Below are 12,979 nucleotides of genomic sequence, written 5' to 3' on the forward strand. Positions count from 1 at the left end.
CTGTGACAGGCCTGAGCCACAAGGCCCGTTCTTCTGTAGTTGGGATGGTAGATATGTAGCGACATGCTCAGTCATTGGTTTAGATGGATTGTCCCAAACTCAGTCCACGGCAGCAGATTCTTGACCAGATGTGAGTCTCTGGGTTGGGCCTCAACCATTGGACTTCAATCTCCTCATGGGACAGTTGTGAGGAAACAAGGGATTGATACAGAGGGATCTCTGGAGCAGGGACAGGCACAGAGGGAGGGGCCATCTGATACTGTTCTTGGCAATTCTGTGAGCATATGATAGGAAGATACCCGGAAAGATCTCAGATGGTGTGTGTTATTAACGGTGCAACAGTTTTGGGATTATGAAACAAAACATCGCTCTCTTTCTTTATTACTCTATCCCCATGAGTAACGGGATCCTTCACTTTGTTCAGTTTTGAAGCTGGGGAAACTGAGGCACAGAGAAGCCTGGTGACCTACTAATGACTCCCAGCTGACAGGAAGCTCGGCCTGACTTCTCTGCCATGCTCCCTAGGACAATGGGTGCTATTCAGTCCACTTCTTGTGGTGGGAAGTCCACTTCTTTTCAGTCATGGGGCCTGAACTTTGGGCCTAGGGCAGCTCCCTGAGCTTCTCAGCTCAAAGCTACCACTCTACCACTTGAATCACAGCACCACTTCCAGTTTTTTGGTGGTTCTTTGGAGATAAGAGTCTCACAGGTGTTCCTGCCCGGGCTGGCTATAAACCACAATCTTCATATCTCAGCCTCCATTGTACTTAGGATTATAGCCTGAGCCACCAGCACCTGGCTTAAGTGGAATTCTGACCTTCTTTTTTTCGCTTTCTCTCTCAGGAACTGATTCAATGGGTGCTGGAGGAGGTGGTCCAGCATCCCCATGTGGCTGGAACCAAGGTGGTCTTCTCATTCTCTAGGTAGGCTGTGGGTCAGGAGCTGTCTTGCTCATTCTGTTGTACCAGCTCCATGAGGTAAGTCCCTCTGTGCCCTGGCTACACTGTGACAGTTATCCATTGTCCATCTAGCCTTACTGGACTCAGTACTGTGTTCAATGCTCTTTTCTAGCAAAAATTCCTGGCTAAAATTATGATACAGAGTTATAGAATGAAAATGTAATGCCATCTTAAGAAAGTCATTTAGCGTTTTGGGAATGTGGCTTCATGGTATGGTGATTGCCTAGCATGCATGAAACCCTGGGTTCAATTCCTCAGTACCACATAAATTGAAAAAGAAACACTGGAAGTGGTCCTGTGCCTCAAGTGGTGGAGGGTTAGCCTTGCGGAAAAAAAAAAAAACGCTGAAGAATAATTCCCAAGCACCGAGTTTCAGCCCCAGGACTGCCAAAACTACAGCAACAACAATAATGAACATTTAGTTAGTAAATGCGAAATAAAGAACCCATACTTGAAATATATAAATGCTCCTTCCATACTGATACCTGACAATAGTTCCTAATACATGTACTTTACCTATGTTAGGATACTGTGTTGAACAAATATTTTGTTCATTAGGTCACGGCAATTAATGCTAGGAATGTGCTTAGATGTCATGTGAAGATTAATTCTGGAAATTCAAAGATTCCAGGCTTTTGAGTGGGGTCACTGCTAATCACAATGAGAAGGATAGTGTAAGTGAGATTCAGAAACTATTTTGGCCAGTCATCTTACAAAAAAGGCGGAGGCTAATTAACAGTATTGACACAAGAGAAGGAATAACCCCAGATGGAAAGAATAAATTATAGTAACTAAGGTATAGCAGAAACCGTTCTAGGGAACCATTTTTGCTTATTAAAGAACTAGTTATCAACTAGGCTAATTCCTCATTCCCTTTGGCATTCAAAATCTTCAAGGCTAGTTCTTAATCTCTGTGTGATGAATGTATCTCCTATGCTGATCTTTCATACCTGATCTCCTTTGCTTTCTAAAAGTCTGTCTTGCTGTATTTATCTATGAACATTTCCTAATACTAAATACACCTACAAAGATGAAAGAGGATGCTAATGTAAGAGTCCCATAGCTCATGAGTCATTTATGTAACAAAAGGGAAAAGGACATATTTATTGCTACCTTAATTATTCTGAAAAGCTGCAATGTCACATCATATGGTTCATATTTCCATTCTTTGTCTACATAGTGACATTAAGTGCACATAAATGCAAATATGAGCGGGGTGCTGGTGGCTCATGCCTGTAATCCTAGCTACTCAGGAGGTTGAGTCCAGAGGATTGTGGTTCAAATCCAGCCTGGTCAGGAAAGTCCATGAAACACTTATCTTTAATCAACCCCAGAAACCCAGAAGTTGTGCTGTAGCTAAAGTGGTAGAGTGCTCAAGTTGTGCTGAAGAGCTGAGAGACAGTGCCTAGGATCAAGGTTCAATCCCCACAACCAACAAAAAAGTGCAAATATAGGTTTAATTTTCCCCCAAAGGAATGATGAAGTCAATAGTAATCTTCCCAAATGATTTAGTAGTGCACCTACTTTTACTGAATTATTTGTTATGGCTTCTTTGCTAAACATATTCTCTTCTTTAAAAATTGTCAAATATTAGCTTTATAATAAATTTCATCTAATATTTCTTGGTTCAAAAGAGTTCCATAGAGTTGATGTCACGTAGCTTTCTTACTGTCTTAGTTCAAAGCCAACCCAGGCAAGAGAGTCTGTCAAACACTTATCTGTAATTAAACACCAAAAAAGCCAGAAGTGGAGTTTTGGCTCAAGCAGTGGAGTACTAGGTTTGGTCCAGGTAGGAAAGAAAGACAACTGTTCAGGGACAGGGGCCAGTCTCTAAGTTCAAGCCTCAGAACCAGCACAAATTAAACAAACAAGCAAACAAAACAAACCCTGGGTATTTCTTTGGGACTCTCCTTAAAATAGTGGTGGTCCGAGAAGAGGCTGCTTTTGCTGATCATACTCACTGGATCCTGCTTTTTTGGAATTCTTATTGCTATGGAAAACTCAAGACCAGACTAAAGGAATTGAAAACTGATTCCTGCAACAAGAGAATCATCTCAGGAGTGAAACATCCATCCATAAGACACTTTAAAACCTCCATGTCTTTGCTTCTTTGCAGTAGAACACTTTTAAAACAAAGTTACTTCCTTTTGTTCTATGCCTGCCTTCAAATGGCATATTGTTTCCTTTTGCAATACTCTCAACCAGAAGTTTACAGACAAGTTTTATATGAGTAAAGGACACACTCAAAAAAGTCAGGGACAGAGTTTCCTTCCAGCCTTGGATTCTTTTCTTGTACAGTACAAAGCAACGCAATAGTTAACTTGAACTTTGTCATTTCTCTATGTTAAATTCCTCTCCTGGGATCAGTTTCCACATCCAGTAACAGTTACTTCCACTTACTTCAGAAACAATTTATGGTGCTGCTCCAGAAAAAAATGAATGTTTTCTGGCTTCTTTGAAATAGCACAAAGACACTTTTGGACATGAGGTAACACATGTTTCAGAGACAACTTAGTAAAGACAAATGCAATTTAAATTGCTTATAAATACATTATCCATGAGAATATTTTGTTCAAACTTCTCATGTGCTCTGTAAATTAAGGTGAATTTTAAATGGTAAGAAGGTTCTCAGATAATTTTTTGTGAATCTATATGCTATGCATTAATTTCCCAACTGTCCATGAGTTAACAGTAAAAGAAACAATAGCAATTATAGGAGAAAAAGAAGTTCTGTGTTTATGTATAAGTGTTCAATACAATATACAAGACTCTACAAATAAAAATTTGAAACAATAAAGCCAAGTCCCGTATGTAGATTTATGGGAGTGATATAGAGAAAGCATTACCCCTAACTGGAACATGAAGCATGAGGCCACTCCCTTTCTAAATCACGCTTGCTGATCATGTAAATGTGCAAAAAGGAGAATGGAAGAATGATTCTGTTTCCAATCCAAGTCACATATGGGAGAATAGACTTAACTGGAAAAAAAGAGTCTATCTTGAGGGAACAGGAATTATACTAGCAATGAACCTGGTGGCTAAGATCACATTTCTTTTTCTTTCCTTTTCTTATATTCATTTTTATTGTTGTTGTTTTTCGTGACACTTGAAATATGGGACAGGGCGCTGTCCCTCTGAAATGCAGCTCAAGGCTAGTGCTCCTCCACTTGAGGTACAGTGTCACTTCCAGTTATCTGGTAATTATTGGAGAAAAGAGTCTCCAGGACTTTCCTACTCGTGCTGACTTTAAAACCCAATCCTCAGATCTCACAACAACTTGGTTTATGATCACATTTCTAACAGTGTACACTCAGGATATGTAATGTATATGTTCATCTATCTTTATATGAATTCTTGAGTTAAAAATCTGGGCTACAGTTAGACTTTACACTCACAAAAGTGTTTGAAGTTTAAAAGTTGATGCTCCTGGAAAAATAAAACCTAAGAATGTAAAGGAGTCTCGGAAGTTCAATTTGCATCCAGCTTGGACAGTATAGGCTTTGAGACAGTACCTATAATTAACCAGTCAAAGCTGGGATACCAGTCACGAGCAAGATTGCTGAATTACAGCTTTAAGTTTTTGCATACATACATACATACAAACATACACAAACACATAGAGGCACTTATATGTGCACACAAAAATACACAAATGAAACAACTCTCAGAATATGTAGTAAAGTTAGAAAACAATAGAAAATAGGTCCTGAGTAAGACTAGAATCAAGTGATAATTTTTAATATTAGAAAGTCCTCAAGTGAATTTTCCCCCAGAAGTTGAGAATATTACATAGGTAGGGAACAGAGATAGTAAGAGAGTCAAGCAATCATTCTTAACGGGATAGGATACATAGTGGAATGAATCAGGGAAGCCTGCAGGTGCATCTGAAAATGTTCATATCCTGTGTCAAATGTTAAAACACCTTTGAAAATAGTACATAAACAGTCTGAGCAGTCAGTCTAGTGGATAAAATCATAAGAGAAGTTCAGAATTTCTAGTCTGTATCTAGATTAAAAAAACAAACTATGGCAGGGCAATGTGATACAAGCCTGGAATTCTAGCACTCAGACAAGAGATAAGAGAGTGGAATTACATATCGATACCTTCCCTGGACCAGGTAGAATAATTTTGTCTCAGTAAAACAAACCAAACAACAAGAAAGGAATACACAGTTGGAAGTTTGACCTAATTTTGTCATTATGTTTTGAGAAGTCAAGTTTCCTATTGAATGCACCCCATACATATCCTCACTTGTGTTTTAAATGCTCTTATCATTACAGAATATTCGTAGATGCAAAACAGCTCATGATTCCCATCCCTCATTCTGTTGGATTCCAAATAAATGTGGAAGGATTACAAAAGCTTAAGTCTGGAGAAATAGCAAAGTTCGTCTAATGTAGGACTTTGTAGACCTTGTTAAATTAGAATTTAGATTTAAAATATATTTTTTGGATTTGTTTGTAATTTCATATTCTATAGGATACTACAAAATTCTTTTAAAGTAGAGGGATTAATTGAAAAATTCACAAATAATTCTGGCATTCTATATGCCTAGATATTCTTTCACAACAGTTATAATTAGAACATAGTTAATAGATAATTTGCAGAGTTCATGTATACCATGTTAATATGAATAATCTAGACAGAGTTGCCAAAAATGGATGACATTAATTTATACATTTAGAAAAACCAATTTTTGAAGGTTTGGTTTAATATGGTATGAAGAGAGTAATTGTGTGACATCTTCTTTCTTCTACCTATATGTACCACAGGAAGCCATTTCCTTATTTACGCGCCTCTGTATACATGGAGAAAAATGCTAGGTTTGGGTTTTTTTTTTCAATTTTTTTTTTTTATTGGTTCATCCTAGAACTTGAACTCTTGGCATGGACAAGGTCTCTGATCCTGTTTATGCTCAAGGCTCAAGCCCTACCACTTCAACCTCAGTGCCACTTGAGTCTGGCTTTTGCACAGAAGTTTTTTGGAGGTAAGATTCTAAGAAACCTTCCTGCCTGGGAAGGCTTTGAATCATAATTTTCCTATCTTAGCATACTGAATATCTATGATAGTTAAAAAAGTCTAAATATAAATAATATTTACAAGTGTTCTGATCTCAAGAACACCAGTAGAGGAAAAATGATGCAGCTCAGTTTATTGTGGTGTTCTTTTCAGAACAAAGAGGGTGTCACATTAGAAGAGGTGTAGTATTTTTTCAAAATAGAGATAAGGTATTCATGATGTGAATTAAGGAATTTTAAGGTGTCCCTTACAAATTGGAAACTGTTGGGCTAGGATGACTTTATGGCATAAATCTTGGGATTGATGGTCATAGACATAATAGCTTACTCTTATAAACAATTGCTTACTCTTGAAGAATTAATTATTACACATGCTTCACAGTTTTATCCTCTACAAGAATGTGGCTATTTTTCTGTTTACTTCTCAATCTGTAACACCCCATTGGAAACTGCATCTATTGCAGAATTACATAACATGCAAACAGGTACTGTTTTGAATCTGTTAGGAATGTTGAGAATTTAAAAATGAGTAGTTGTTAGTCATATGAATTTTGAAGAACACATATATTCTGTCCTCTAAAAAACTTACTTACTTTTAAAATTATGGGTTTCCATAGTATTAAACTGGGTCTGGTCGTGGGGCCTGAACTCTGGGCCTGGGCGCTGTCCCTCAGCTCTTCAGCTCAAGGCTAGCGCTCTAGCACTTGAGCCACAGTACCACTTCCAGCTTTTTTTTTCTTATGTGGTGCTGAGAAATCAAACCCAGGGCCTCAGGCATGCAAGGCAAGCGCTCTACCACTGAGCCATCTTCCCAGACCCTGTTTTCTGTTTTAGAATGAGAAAGTACTAAATTTATTCTTTTTTGAAAAATTTGGCAAGTATATTGTGAAAATAGTGTCTAGTTGGATAACATTCAAGTTGATAAACCTCTGATAAATAATGGGTAATTAATTCAAATTAGAAGCCAAATAGTATTGATTTTTAAAATGTTACTACATAAAGAATTATATTTACTGTACCAATACAGTAAAATTACATTTTACGCAGCTTATTTTTTTCAATTTTATTATCAAATTGATGTACAGTGACTTTACAGTAATTGTAAGGTAGTGAATACAAAACATTTCAAACTTGTTACCCCTTCCTCATTTTTCTCACAGTTTTCCTTCACCCCTTCACCCCTCACAAGTTGTAAAGTACATTTCCAACATATTGTCTTGTGAGTATTGCTATTGCATTGGTTTGCCTTTTGTCCTTTGTCTCACCATTATGCTCACCATTGTCTCACCATACAGCAGGCATAAACCATATGGGAAAACCCCAAAGAAAACAGAAATCACATAGTTCATCAAAAACAACAACCACAAATAAAAAAAATCTGGTTCCATATCTTGGAATTCATTTTGCTTAGCATCAGCTAATATGGTTACATATATGCATAACAAAGCCACTGGAAAATAATAGCTGCATGGATACTATATCATGAAAACAGCATGTTAACATTTTGATGGTAAAGGTGGAATTACGATTGGTGAATTTGTGGTTCTGATAAAGGATTTTCAACAGTTTTAAATTTATGGCAGGTAAAATTTAATATTTCAAAATTTTTAATAACTTAGCCTATTAAGAAAATTTAAAATTGCCTGGAAGAATAGGCTTTCATGCAAAGAATCCCAGGAAACATAGTAGAGAGGGAGCAATGTGGATGAAGATGGCTCTTTTTCAAACTAAACAAACAAACCTCAGAAACCTTGCTGTAAATCCTGTAGGTTCCCTTGTAATTGTCCTTACCCAGGAACTATATTCTCACTGTTTGAAAGAAGGTTGTATTGGAATTTAAATTAAAAGTTCTTAAAAAAATAAGGCATCTAAATTTGTGAATTTACCTTTAATTACCAAACAGTAATTCTCTGAAAAAGATAATTTGAGTCAAAATATTTAGGGAAAAAGTGCCCTCCACAATGAAAGAAGGTGTTGGGATTACACATTTCTGTTTGTAACACTTTCCACAATGTCTTTGGACGTGAAGCAGTGAAACACAGAAAAAAAATAGATTGGATACTTCAAACCAATGATTTCACATTTCTAAGTGGCTCACAAAAAATAATATTCTTATTAATATGAGGTAGTCAAGACTTCTTTTATTACATATGCCAAAAAGTTCAGAAAAGAATTGAGCAAATGGAAAAATTAATAATAAAAGTTTTCTTAGAAGCCTTAGCTAAGCGTATTGACTTCAGCAGTCAAGGGAGGCCAAAACTTTTTGATGTAAATTGTGTTAGTATTTTTACTCCCTAAAGTGATTTTACAGAGCCCATTTGGCTCACTACAATGCAGAACTGATTGAATGAAGACATGAAAATATATTCCACATCCAAATGAGGCAATTTGAAGAGTTTTAAAAGAGAAATAATGAAGATGTAGCAGTGGTGGAGCCCGTTGGTCCTTCAGCTTCACTAGACTGGAAGCCAAGAAGCTGTGATTAATTGGAACTCTGACAAGAGCTAAGAGTAGGACATAGGAATAGGACATAGAAGCATTTTCCTTTTGTAACAGACACTTTCTTCCAAGGTATGGGTGATTTAACTCTATTCTCCTCCATACATCTTGGTGAACAAATGCAAGACCAAGAGAAAAATAATATATTAAAATAATTTTGCATAGAATAACTTCACTGTTCCTGATATGGTATCTAAGGAGAATCTTAAGAGAGAAAATAAAAAGTGCAGTATTTTTTGGTTTTCTCTAAGCATCTTCTTAGCAAAATATATCTTTGAGGTTAGACAATTCTGATTGAACCAACAAGTGATGGAGTACTTATTTTTGTGGGCACTTTAGACACAAGAAGTCTTTCAAGGTAAACGAAAAAAATATATAGCCAAATATTTGTGATCACAGGCTCTTGGACTGTTTTCTGGAGACAAAGTTTTACATTAGATTTCTCCTTATTAACATAGATGTTATTTCATGGCAACCAAATACAAGAGGGAAGTTTTATGGACTCACTTGGCCAATTAAACAGCATGAAAGAAGAAAATGGCAAATAATATTTAATGAAATTACTTTGACCAATTACTTTGACAGAAGAAAGAAGAAAAAATATAATTCAAAATCCATTGACTTAAAAGTATGAAGAATGAGTAGTGAAGAGAGATTAGAGAAAATATAGAGGATTGTTTTCTCTCCAGTGGAGTAATGGGTTCTTGATCTTGTTTCTTCCATTCTACCTCACAAGCTACCAAGTGTGTCTCAGGACTGGATTATCCAGTTCAGACAGAAAACTCATAGAAGTAAGATACTGTATACAGCAGATATAGGTGATTTATAACCTTAGACAATCTATTTAATTCTGTTCAAATTTCTCCCCTATCCCAAACTTCCCTCTTTGAACAGCTTTCTTTGCTTTTCCCAAGACTGCCCTTCATTAACTGATTAAAATTTTGAGTGGTCATATTCATACTCTCTAGAGATTGCTGTTTGGTTGTGATTTTTGTGTGTTTTTGTTTCTAGTTGTGTTTTTTAACTGAATTTTAAAAGTTTATGCAATTGTGTTACAATTAAATATATCCATCTAATTGTCCAATGCTCCTAGATCAGAGTCACTCCTTCTATCGTTCTCAACCAACCCTTTCTCCAAGATTTATTTCCAATTTACCACTTCCTTCATCATATGTGTACATTCAGTATTCTAGCTGTATTTCTCCTTGTTCATTTTTCATTCATTCTATGTCTTTACTATAATTCCTCTTTGGTTTCAACTTCCTGATAGTCATTCTGTTAAACTATTAATACTTTGAAAGGTTTATATACATTCCATGGAGTTTCAATCCTGCATATTCTTGAAATGATGTCAGCTTATATTTCCATAATTCATTCATCTGCAGCAACAATTTGCAAGACTGGAGACGGGAAGCACCTAAACATGATTTTTTCTCAACCGTTTGAAAGATTATTTAGTCAAAAAGAAAGTTAAAAAATGGCTTAGAATGTATTACTAACTGCATTTTTATAAATGGCTTTGTACAATGTTGTGATTCTTTTATTTTACATGAAATAATATTTTATACTACCTATAAGTTTTGGAAAAAGAAGAAAATTAAAATTTATTCCTAAATAGGAATATGATAGAAATAGAAGACAGATATTATGTTTGTCATATCTCTGATTAGTACCCATATTCAAGACTTAAAGTCATATTTCTTACTATGTTAGACAGAGGGAAAACATAAAATAACATATGATAAGGCAACTATTTGTGATTGTTTAAAATGTACCTTATTAAATGATGAAATTTATTAGCTAACATTTGGGTTTGAAATTTAGGAGGCTGACATATTAAACACATTTCTGAAAGGCCCATACTGAAAAACACAAATTGTGGCTGGTACTATTTCTACATTTTAATGAATGGTTGAACATGTTTGGCATTAGTGCTGTGTAAATAATTCAACTCTATTGTAACTTGCTCCCTACACTTGAAAAACTTGTATTGTCACTAAGTATCATCAACTTGTCAAATGTTATTTTGGCGAAAGTGATTTTAAAAAGTTTATTTGAAAAGGAATATACTTTCAGGAGATTAAATGTAGATTATCATTGGTTTGAGACTGACATTTTTATACCACAGAACCATGTTGTACTGAAGTCCCAGTGTTTTGAAGCACTCCTTAGTGATTCAAATGTTTTTCTGAATTACATTTGACCTCTAAGTCAAGTTTTCGGGCTTTGGTAGAACAATTATAGATCTATCCTTCTAGGAACTATTTTTTTGCCCACTTATGTTGGACTAAAATCTTTCGTTAATCATAGGTGACGGGTATTAAAAATAATCTTATGACACTTTGTGAACTTGTTCACTCATATGGGCTGGTCATCTGTAAGTTGAATGTTTGAATTACAGTACTTTCTCTCAAATTTTGTGATCTCATCCTTCATTTTAAGTTGCCTTGCATTTCACAATTGCTTACTGCTAATTCCTGCATCTCAAGGAATTGGGGCCCTGAAATATAGGAAATGCGAAATTGAGATGGATCTTCAATTACTTTGTGTTGATATGTTTCATGGGCCTTGGTGAAAACTCTTGCCCCTGTTATCTGATGATGCAGGTAACTGGGCCTTGGGATCTTAGGACCCATGGGTACTGCAGAAGAATAATATTTTTTAGACATCTTAGCAAAATTTGGGCATAATCAGTAAGAATGCTTCAGAAATATGGACAAAAACAGTTTGGGACAAGCGAGTTAAAACAAAAAACAGAGCAGCAGAGTAAAATCCATTACAGATTAGAGGAAAACATTGTTTTTTTCTCTTGTGGATTCAGAAGACCAAGAACAGTTATAATGTATCACAAGTTTATACTAAAAAGATTGCATTGATACGTTTCCTAGTCTAATATATATTTGAAACCTAAATATTTATATTCCAATTCTATTTATTGGAGTAAATAAATATCAATTTATTTGTCAAATTATCAACTAATTCTAGTAAGTTTCATTGTGTGAAATATAAAATCAGCACATAAAAATATAAAATATATAACTATATATAATATGATTAAAAGACACACGTTTTGTATTGTTCTGTTGTAGTTACTGTATCAAAGGCAACTCTGTTTTAAAGTATGATTCCATTATCTCTACTTCAGTGTTTGATAGAGTTAGAACTAAAGCTTTATCATTTGTAGATTTACAGCATGGAGGCAAGAGAAAAGACTGTGATTAAAACATTATCAATTTAATGCCTAATAATGAGGAAAAACATATGCACTTCTCCTGCAACTATGAAAATATTTGGTGATAAAAAGGCAGTAGTGTAAGTTCCTGCCAGGAAGTTAGAGACAGGTCAGGACATTAAGTAATCATGCATACGAACAATTTTTTCACCTTCTTGGCTTTAGCTACTTTTAAATGGAATGTATAATAAACAATTATATTTTGATAAAATACCTTCTCGTCTGAACAGTTCTGTTTGAATTGTTCATCTCTCTATGATCCCTTATAACCAAGATTAGTTTTGTTCTAGTAAGAAAATCTTTGCTGTCATGGTAAGGTATTCTGGTTGGTCTCTTCCCACATGGAAGAAGGGTAAAGGCTCAGGTAGACATTTGTTCCAGTAAAACTTTATTTGGGAAAATGTCAGCTGAAGAAGTTTAGAAGTAGCTCTTAAGCAACGCTTAGTTTGAATCCATTAGGTCCACAAAGCTGGATAAATAAGTACTTGAGAAACCATCACATTTGGACCAAACTATAAATAATAGAGAGTATGATCAAATTCCAAATAAAAAGATTTAAGATACTCATTGGCAAAAAAAGTTTGGAAATGTGAGCAATCGACTGATCAATATAATTTTTTCCACTATTCACAGAATTTTAGGGAAATAAGATCAATAGCATTGTTAGGAACAATAAGGTTTCCTTGTTACAAGTAGGCACCCATAGATATAAGCCTGTATAAAGATTGCATCATTAACTATTAAATTTAGAGGATACTACATGCTTCAGCAGCAAGTATACTCAAATTACAATACAGAGATTAACATGGCACTTGCACAAGTACAATATGAAAATTTGAGAAGTATTCCATATTTTTCATTCTTCACATGCAAGAAATGAAAAAAAGTGATTAAAAAGTTGATGACAAAATTACAAGTGTAACAATACCCGTAATTCATATAATTAAATTAAGTTTGACATCAGTGTATTAAATCACCTCAGAAAGGTGTTTACATAGCATAAACTTTACAAAACTTTTCAAAATAGACAATATTGTCATTTTATCCCAAAGAAAAATAATATTAAGACCTAGAAAAAAAGGACTCAAACTGTTTCTATATGGAATACAATCCAAAAGGACACATTAATGATCCTATATATTATAAAATAATATAGAATTCAAAGTATATCTAGGAGAAAATAAATTATGAACATTATGCAAACATAGAATATAGAATATTTTAAAATATACTTTTTCAGACAAGCACCAGAAATATTTTAGTTTCTGTAC

The 12,979-nt window shown here is 34.9% G+C and overlaps 1 pseudogene; it reads left to right on the forward strand.

The window, feature by feature from the left end:
- The first annotated feature begins 12,468 nt into the window (after positions 1-12,468).
- LOC138823888 (U6 spliceosomal RNA) lies at positions 12,469-12,565 on the forward strand (annotated as a pseudogene).
- Positions 12,566-12,979: the final 414 nt, after the last annotated feature.

Source organism: Dipodomys merriami, unplaced genomic scaffold (assembly GCF_024711535.1).
Source record: "Dipodomys merriami isolate MVZ:Mamm:240054 unplaced genomic scaffold, mDipMer1.0.p SCAF_1243, whole genome shotgun sequence".
NCBI lineage: Eukaryota > Metazoa > Chordata > Mammalia > Rodentia > Heteromyidae > Dipodomys > Dipodomys merriami.